This window comes from Peromyscus leucopus, chromosome 6 (assembly GCF_004664715.2).
Source record: "Peromyscus leucopus breed LL Stock chromosome 6, UCI_PerLeu_2.1, whole genome shotgun sequence".
NCBI lineage: Eukaryota > Metazoa > Chordata > Mammalia > Rodentia > Cricetidae > Peromyscus > Peromyscus leucopus.
The window spans coordinates 97,183,372-97,192,524 of record NC_051068.1 but is presented as its reverse complement, the minus strand read 5'-3'; positions in this window follow the sequence as shown (position 1 = coordinate 97,192,524).

Below are 9,153 nucleotides of genomic sequence, written 5' to 3'. Positions count from 1 at the left end.
AGATCTAAATTTTACCAAATAAAATATCTGAAGAGATCATATTGTGTTGAGATTCTGAAAACAAAAATCACATCGACATTTTTTATTTTCAAGTGATTATACTTCCTTTCTGTGAATAAATGTCATTGCAACCATCCCCAGTAATCATTTCATAGTGTATTTTTCCTTTTTGTAGCTAACATATTAGTCTTATCTTTGGGTGTGTAATCTTTCATATATTCAATTATTGTTAATTCTTAGGCTTATTATTATGACAGAATTAAAGATATATGAATTACTACTGTATAATGAGAATTTTTCTTTCCACTTCAGCTTCATACAAGTTCATTTAAATACTTAAAGTAAAATAATTATGTAGTATAAATTCTATTTTAGACTCTTGATGGTGATAATGTGTATTACATTATTCTGGAATGTAATTGTGAATGCTGAGACATGTTTTATAGTATCTGATAAATATAAAATATGTTATTTCAAATAAAATATGATTTTTAAAACAGAAAAAGAAAACTAATATATTATTGAGTGCCACTGCTGTATGTTTGTCATAAAATTAAAATAACAGACTTGGTTAAAATGATATGTTAGCTGGGATGGTGGATCCTCTCCTGTAATTGCATAAGTCTGGATGCTGAGTCAGAAGAATTCTCCTAAGTTCCAGTCAGTTTCATCTACAGATTCAATCTCTGGCTCAAACAGCAGCAAGTAAAATAACTGCAGAATTTTTAAAAAGAGGCAACATTTCAGAGTGGGATAGCTAGCTCAGAGAGTAAAGCTCTGGCATGGCAAGCATAAGGGACTGCCGCTGAAACCCGCCTTGGTGAAGAGCCAGGGGCAGTGGCTCCAATGACATACACAACGGGATGCCCGCTGTGACATTCCTGAAGACAAAAAGTCAAGCAAGCCATCTCTGCACCCAGAGCTGTTCTGAAGGTCTGTGCTGAGCCTGGGGCCCTGGGAGCTCCAAGCATCTCTGGCCATTTTCTAGTCCACAGCTTGCCAAGATGAATCCACTGAACTGAGCTGTGATCCATAGTGAAGCTGCTGGTGTTGCCATGAAGACACGAACTATGCCTGTGTTCATTTGGCATGGAAGAAACAGATGCAAGAGTTCTGGAATGCTGTCCACTAGTTCCTTGCAGGCTGGTCGGGCCCAGGTCACCATTGTCATGTATGTTGAGTGTCAGTGAGTACAGAACAGGGTACTGCCTACTTTCCCTGCTTTTGTTGTTGTTGTTTTTATTCTGCTGATATAAATGAAAGAAAGGCAGATGAATAGAAGAAAGTGTCATATCTGTAACCCTGGCACTGACTAGGCAGAAACAGGCCAACCACACTCTTGCTGACCGGTCTGGCTAGCCACCTAGTGTGCCCCAGATTCACCAAGAAACTGTGACTCAGAGTAAGATGGAGAAATGAGAAGCAATTTTGGGGATGTTGCCTAGAGTATAAAATCTACTTAATGGCACTTGACAACTTGGCTTTTGGCTTGAAGACACACACATATATGCATGAACATGTATACCTGAGTGTGTGCAAACACAGAAACACACACACACACACACACACACACACACACACGATCACATTCACATGTAACAGCATGTTAATCAACTGTTTATGTTTTAAAACCATATTTCCCATGACTAATAAATTTTTATATTTGCCAAATACATGTGGGATTAAGTCTGTGATCAACATGACCAGTTCTCTTGAAAGCAGAAAGCCTTGATTATATCCTTATTCTTATTTTTCTCATTATTATTGTAAATGATGGCATAATTTATTCTATGTACAGTTATTAGGGAAATATTTATTGAATAAAATAATTCAGAATGAAGGTAGTTGTATAGGGATACTTTATATCCAATGATAAGTCATTTAATAGCTGGATAATGCTCATAAAGGCAATGCAGAATATGTTAAAAACAAGCTGAAACTGACATATAAAAACAAAGATCTCACTACATAGTGAGATTGTGGAAGTAAGAAAATAGATATTGACTGCAGATTACTCAAAGACAGTTTCTTTTTAAATAAAAGTGCATTTATCCTATTACGGATTGTCAGGTAAAGCATGCATATTTCAATTATGGATGAGTGCCTTATAGAAGAACTCTACTAATGCTTTTCTCAGAGTCCATCACAGAAGGTAAGCAGCTTCCTTCCTACCCAGTTAGAAAATGGACCTGAGGACACTTATGATGCAGGAAGGGTAGGTCCCCTCAAAGAGCTTGTACATCTGGCCACATCTCTCATGTCATACACATCTGCTAGCCATCTGTTTCTTCTGAAGACACACACAGTAGGCAGTTCTGATCTTCCTTGTGACTCTCATATGAGACGGTGAAGGTTTAAAGACATATTTTCTGAATAGGTGTTCTCAAAGGAAATTTCACTGAAAAAAGAGAAAGAAAATCTTCAGAAAAGAGACTCATTGGTCAAATGGATTCTAAGCCTAAAACATTTCATAAAATTTATGCAACTTGGAGTTTTCTAGTGAGGTGGCAATCATTCCTAGTTTTTAGCTAGTATAATTACTTCAATTTATAAAATACAATGATTCTACTTGGGTAGAAAATTCCTTACATCCAGCTAGACAAAGGCCGAGAAGAAAGAAGAAATTAGTGAAGTATAATGTCAGAGAAGACAATTGGGAAGGTTGAGTTTATAACTGTACATGATTAGCATTGTAACAGCCTTTTCTTATACATAATTAGTAGTTTTGTGGCAGGTTGATTATGACATTTTAACCATAGAGTTCCCTTTATTTGTCCTTAACAAGAACTTTAATTTCTGTGACAGCTTCATTTTCTTAGGTATTAATTTGATTTTTCCCTAAAGATTAAATTCTATTAAAATTATGGCAAAAGTGCCTTTCTAAAATTTTCATTTCTAAAGAAAAAATGTGATTTTACATTTTTTAATGAATAACATTTAAAAATCCAACCTCATGTATGTTATTTTACTAATTATAGTCATTAAATTTCTAGTGCTCTGTATCAATCATATTTCGATAGAACTTTCCCCTCGTTTTGCATGCTGCCTCCTGTTCCTCCATTGGGCAGGCTCAGCTACAAAAATATTGCTTATACAGAAACAATTGCAGATGCAATTATCACCTACGCAGCTTTCCTGGGAAAGAGACCATTCAGGCTTCTTCTTTTTATTTCCTGTTTTTATTTTATTGAAAATAGATTTTTTTCCACACAATATATTATGGTTATGTTTTCCCCTTTCCCATATCCTCTGAGAACCTCCTCACCTCTCCCCTCATAAGAATCCACACCATTTCTGTCTCTCCTTCAGAAAAAAAAAAAAAAAAAAAAAAAAAAAAAAAAAAAAACAGCAAACAAGTATCTCAAGACTAACTCTAAAATAAAATAAAACTACATAAAACACAACCAAAAAAATGGAATTGGACAAAACGAACAGCAGAAAAAAGTACCAAAGAAAAAACACAAGAAGCACTTATGGATGCAGAGACACAAACATTCCACACACAGGATTCCAATAAAAATTCAAAATCAGAAGCTGTAGTATCCATGCAAAAACCTGTAAGGTAAAAAGAAGAAAAATAAACAAATAAGTAAGTAAATAAATAGATGGATGGATGCCCTACCTAAACCTTATGGGACAAAGAACCTCCAAAGATGGCATAGATTGGGTTTGTTTTGTGTTAGTCATCTTCTGCTGGGCATGCGGACTGCCCTTCAGAGTAGTTAGTATACACAGTGAGACTCCATCACAGAAAAGTAATTTTTCATTTGCAAATGGTTATCAATTGGAGACAGACTCTCAGTTAAGGATGGGGTCTTGTGTCTACTTCCCCTCTCAAGGCGAGGACCCCTTGTGGCACAGACATGTGCAGGCTCTATGCATGCTGCTACTCTCTCTGTGAGTTAATACGTGTGCCAGTTCTACTGTGTTTATAAAGCCTTGTTTCCTAGGTGTCCTCCGTGTCCTCTGGCTCTTATGATCACTCTGCTTCCTTTTGTCCAAAGTTCCATAAACCCTGAGAGGAGAAATTTGATGGAGACATACCGTTTAGGATTATGTGTTCCAAGGTCTCCCACTCTCTGCACATGATCTATCTGTGAGCTCTGTCCATGTTCCCATTTACTGTAGGAGGAAGCTTCTCTGATGGTTGAGCAAGACATTGACCTATGAGTAAAGCAGAATTCTCTTAGGAGTCATTGTATTGCTATGTTCCTTTAGAAAAACAGTAGTATTTGGTTTTCCCCTAGGCCCTTGGCCTATCTAGTTTCATGTTCTTATCCACCCAGGTAGTATCAGGGATGGGCTCCATCCCATGGAGTGGGACTGAAACCTAGTAAGGTATTAGTTGGTTACTCCAAGATTTGTGCCACTACTGCAGCAGTACATCTTGCATGTAGGTCACCATTGTAGATGAAGGACTTGTAGCAGGGTTGATGTTCACCTTTCTCCTTTGGTAGAGTGCAGACAACATTTCAGTACAAAGAACACTAGTCATGCTGGGCAATATTTTTCAACACAATTTTTATTGATTCTTTGAGAGTTTCACACCATGCAGCCCAACCCTATTCATTTCCCAGTCCCTCCCTACCTGTCCTTTACCCTTGTATTATCCCTCCACCCCACAAAGGAAAAACTTAAAAATAAATAATAAAAATAAAAAGTAAAAAAATAAAAATACAAATAGAACATTAATTAAAAACAAATGAAAAAAGAAAAACAAATGAACATCCACTTTCCTTCTCCATCTTTCACCTCTCCATCACCTCTTTGTTCATTTTAGTGCAGTTAGGAACGGCTGCGTATCCTACAGCAGATCCCTTTGTCTGAATAGCTTTACTTGTATAAATGTGTAATTCACTGTGTAATGTGTTGCTGTCCAGGTTCAAGGCCTCTGGCTTCTGGTACACCATCAATGCTGGACCCTCACCAAGTCTCCTCTCTAATATCCTGCTATTGCCCCAAGTTGTGGAGATCCCGTAGCTATGGTTCCACAGGACCAGTCACTTCATGTGCTCCAGCAGGTATAGATGGAGTAGATGTTGAAGAATGCCAAATCAAAACCATGGATATGTGCCTGGTTAGTAGCTGAACTGGCAAGTCTGGGCTGCTGGGACCACCCCCTCACATGAGGGATGGATCCAGTTCTCCCATGTCTGTGGTAAGGGGTGGGGCCAGCTTTGCCAAGTGCAGCTGCCAGCTCTCCTATGATGGGAGATGGCAGCTTTCTCTTGCCAGGGTCTGCTATCCCAGCTCAGTGAGAGGCAGAGTCAGCTCTCTGGTGGAGGAGGAGGCCCTCCCCAGTCTAGTGGGGGTGGGTCCAGTTCAGTACAGCTGGATTACTTCATGGCATGGTTCGCATGGGTCCCTATGGTAACATAGGCAACAGACATCAACACAGACCCCAGCTACAACAGGAACACAGGCACAGACATGGCCACCAGTAGCAGCTTGGGCCCAGATGTCACCATGGCCTTGAGTGGTAGGGTAGGCCACTCAGATTGGCATAGGCCCAGCAGCAACATGATTCCTGGACTCCAACATGGCCCCAAGAGGTGGCCCAGGCCCACAGGGCTTTCAATGGTAATAGGTGCCATGGATATCAACACAGACCCTGGCTGTGGCAGGGCTATGGACCCAGACATGGCCCTAGGTTCCAACTCAGGCCTGGACAGTAATATGGCCCTAAGTAGCAGCATGGGGCATTCAGATCTGTATGGTCCCAGTGACAGGAGCATGGCCTCCGGTGTCATCCCAGACACCAGGCATCTACATGGACTTTGTTGATAAAAGGAGCTATGAATAACTAGAAGACTTAACTAGCATGGCTACAAATATGATTCTCATAGATGACTAATTATTAATCTATTTCTTAATTATCTATTACAATTTTAAATGAGTTACATAAACATAATACCTCAAACAAGAATAGAAATATATATATATATATATATATATATATATATATATAGTATAACAAAATTAACTTCAAGTTTGTATCAATAAACTAAAATTTATATCAATGTAAAACATTTTAAACAAGTTGTTCTTTAAAAGTAGGTTCATTAATCTACCCTTTTATCTTATCTCTATATCCTATATATCTATATCATATCCACTTTTCTTTTTTAGAAAGAGATTGCATTTATAATCAACCTGTTTTAAATAAAAATATTGTTTTTTCTCTGTCCCAGACCAGAGGACTCTTATGATTTGGGACAGAAGAATCTCAACCATTTTTTTTTAAATATGTCTGGGTTTAGAGGGGGAGTGAGCCAATTCCACCTCTAAAGTCAGTTTGGTATATTTGGGAATTTGGGTGCAGCATCTCTTACTACTTCCTGCTGGAGGGGGGTGCTGTATCTTATGGAGACGCAAAGAAAATTTCAGGCCTATGGGGTAGTCCTTGAGGCTGTATTGTGGGAGCCAGTTGCCTTGAAACCATTCTGGATGTTGGATCATCTGGGCCATGGTGTCATCAGAGATCTTTCAGGGGGTCTTGGCTGCTCAAACCTGATGTGTCTTAATCTGGAACAAATCCATATATATATATATATCTCACGGCAGCCCCTTATTTCTTTTCTTTTTTTTTTTTTAATTTAAAAAGGACGTTGACCAGTTGGCCTTTCCTGTATTATGTACTATGCCTATGCAGTGAGGTTGAGATTAGCCTTATTTATTTATTTATTTATTTATCTATCTATCCATCCATCCATCCATCCATCCATCCATCCATCTATGTATGTATCTATCTATCTATTATCTATTTACTTATTTACTTACTTACCTATTTATCCCTGCTGGACTTTTTTATATAAGAATTTAGATAGATAGATAGATAGATAGATAGATAGATAGATAGATAGATAGATATTTAAAAAGAAAATTCATGGCGGCCCCTTTTTTTCTTTTTCTTTATTGAAAGAGGAGGTTGACCAGTTGGCCTTTCCTGTAGTATGTATGTATGTATGTATGTATGTATGTATGTAGGTATGGATAGATAGGTAATCTTCAAACACTTCATAGACCTAGAGAATATGGCATTTAAATAACTTAGAATTCTGTTGACATGAGACACAATTGCTCCTGGCTGCACCAATTTGATCCCGAGAGAATGCTGGGCTTCTGAAACATTTCCATTTGAAAGTTTGTCTTCTTGGCACACAATGGCCTACTGGGCAAAGAACTGCCCTTGCCTTGACAGCTGATAGTACAAATGCAATGCTTTCCTTTCTGGACAAGCGGGACACAAGGAAAGCAACCACTGTACTCTGCCAAGACAGGGTAAGATGGTCTTTCAGAATTCCTGATTCTGAAAATGGTCTGTCATATACTCTAGGCCTGTAGCCAATTTGAATGAACCAACAATGCTGAGAAATATTAGGTGACTGTCCAGGCTGCCAGCTGTCTTGGTCTACTCTTGCAAGATTCCCGAAAGTTCCTTGCATCCATCTACCATTTCTCAGGTACCATTATGTTCCTTCTCAGGCCTTTGATGTGGTTAAAGATTAGATAGTTGTAATTTCCTCAGTTATGATAAAAGATAAGTTAGATATAAAACCTTAAACTCACAAATATAAGATAGATAGGACATCTTCTTTAATATTGTAACTCTAATTCTTGCTCAATAATTGTTTTGTTATATGTAATTTTACCATGTTAAAGTTAAAATCTCCCTTTTTAAAAAAAGAAGAAAAGGGGAAGTGCTGTGGATATTGCTCTATATAAATAAAACACTGATGGCCAGTGACCAGACAGGAAGTATATGTGGGACAAGGAGAGAGGAGAATTGGGGAAACAGGAAAAAGGGGGGAGAGACACTACAGCCACCGCCAGGACAAGCAGCATGTAAAGACGCCGGTAAGCCACAAGCGACATGGCAAGGTATAGATTTATAGAAATGGGTTAATTTAAGATATAAGAACAGTTAGCAAGAAGCCTGCCATGGCCATACAGTTTATAAGTAAAAAAAAAAAAAAAAAAAAAAAAAAAAAAGGAGCTATGAACATCAAAGCAGACCCTGACTGCAGCATGGTCACAGATCCCGGCATGGCCCTCAGCTGGCAGCTCTGGCCCAGATATCTCCATGGCTCTGTGTGGTAGCACAGGACATTCAGATCAGGATGGCTCTTGTTGAAGAATGATCCTTGGGCACCAACATGGCCTCAGGTGTTGGCACAGATGCTAGGTATTCTCATGGCCTTCAGTGGTAACAAGAGCCCAGACATCAGCACTGACCACAGCTGTGGCAGGGCTATGAACCAAGATATGACCCTTGGCAGCATCCCAGGGCCAGATGTCACGATGGCCCCCAGTGGCAAACAGGCCACCCACATAAACCCATTCCACACTGCCTTTGCCTCTTCAAATCTGCCTCTCTCCACAGGATATGAGCCATTTTGCTTCTCTCTTTCTTCCATATGCCTCACATGTTCAGGCACTATAGCAGTGCTAGGCAGCCGTTTGATTCTTCTACTCACCCAGGCAGGTTTGTGGGTGTCCGTCCATCCCCTACTCAACCCTAATAATCTGTGGAATATTCTTAAAACATTCTTTCATTTATTTTTATTTTTATTGTTGTTGTTATTATTATTATTTACATTCCCCCCCTTTCCTCCCAATCTCTCCAGTGCACTTCCCCTCTGCTTGATTCCCATTCATTTTTCCTCTGTTTCTCTTCAGAAAAGGGCAGACCTCCCATGGATATCAACCAATTGTATATCAATTTGTAGTAAGACTAGGCACCCCCTTGTATTAAGACTGGACAAAGCAATGAGTATGAGGAAGGGAATCGGGATCCTAAAAGCCACCTAAAGAGACAGAGACAGCCTCTGTTCTGACTCTTAGGAGTCTCACAAGAAGACCAAGCTACTACAGAACTGCAACACATATGCATAGGGCCTAGGTCAGTCCCATGCAAGCTCCCTGGTTGTTGGTTCAATCTCTAAGCCCTTATGAGCTCAGGTTAGTTGGTTCTGTATGTTTTCTTGTGGTGTTCTTGATCCCTCTGGCTCCTATAATTCTTCCTCCCCCTCTTCTGTAGGATTTCCCTTGCTCCAACTAATATTTGGCTGTAGGTAGGGCCAGCTTTGCCAAGTGCAGCTGCCAGCTCTCCTATGATGGGAGATGGCAGCTCCAATGAGTTGCTGGGTGAAA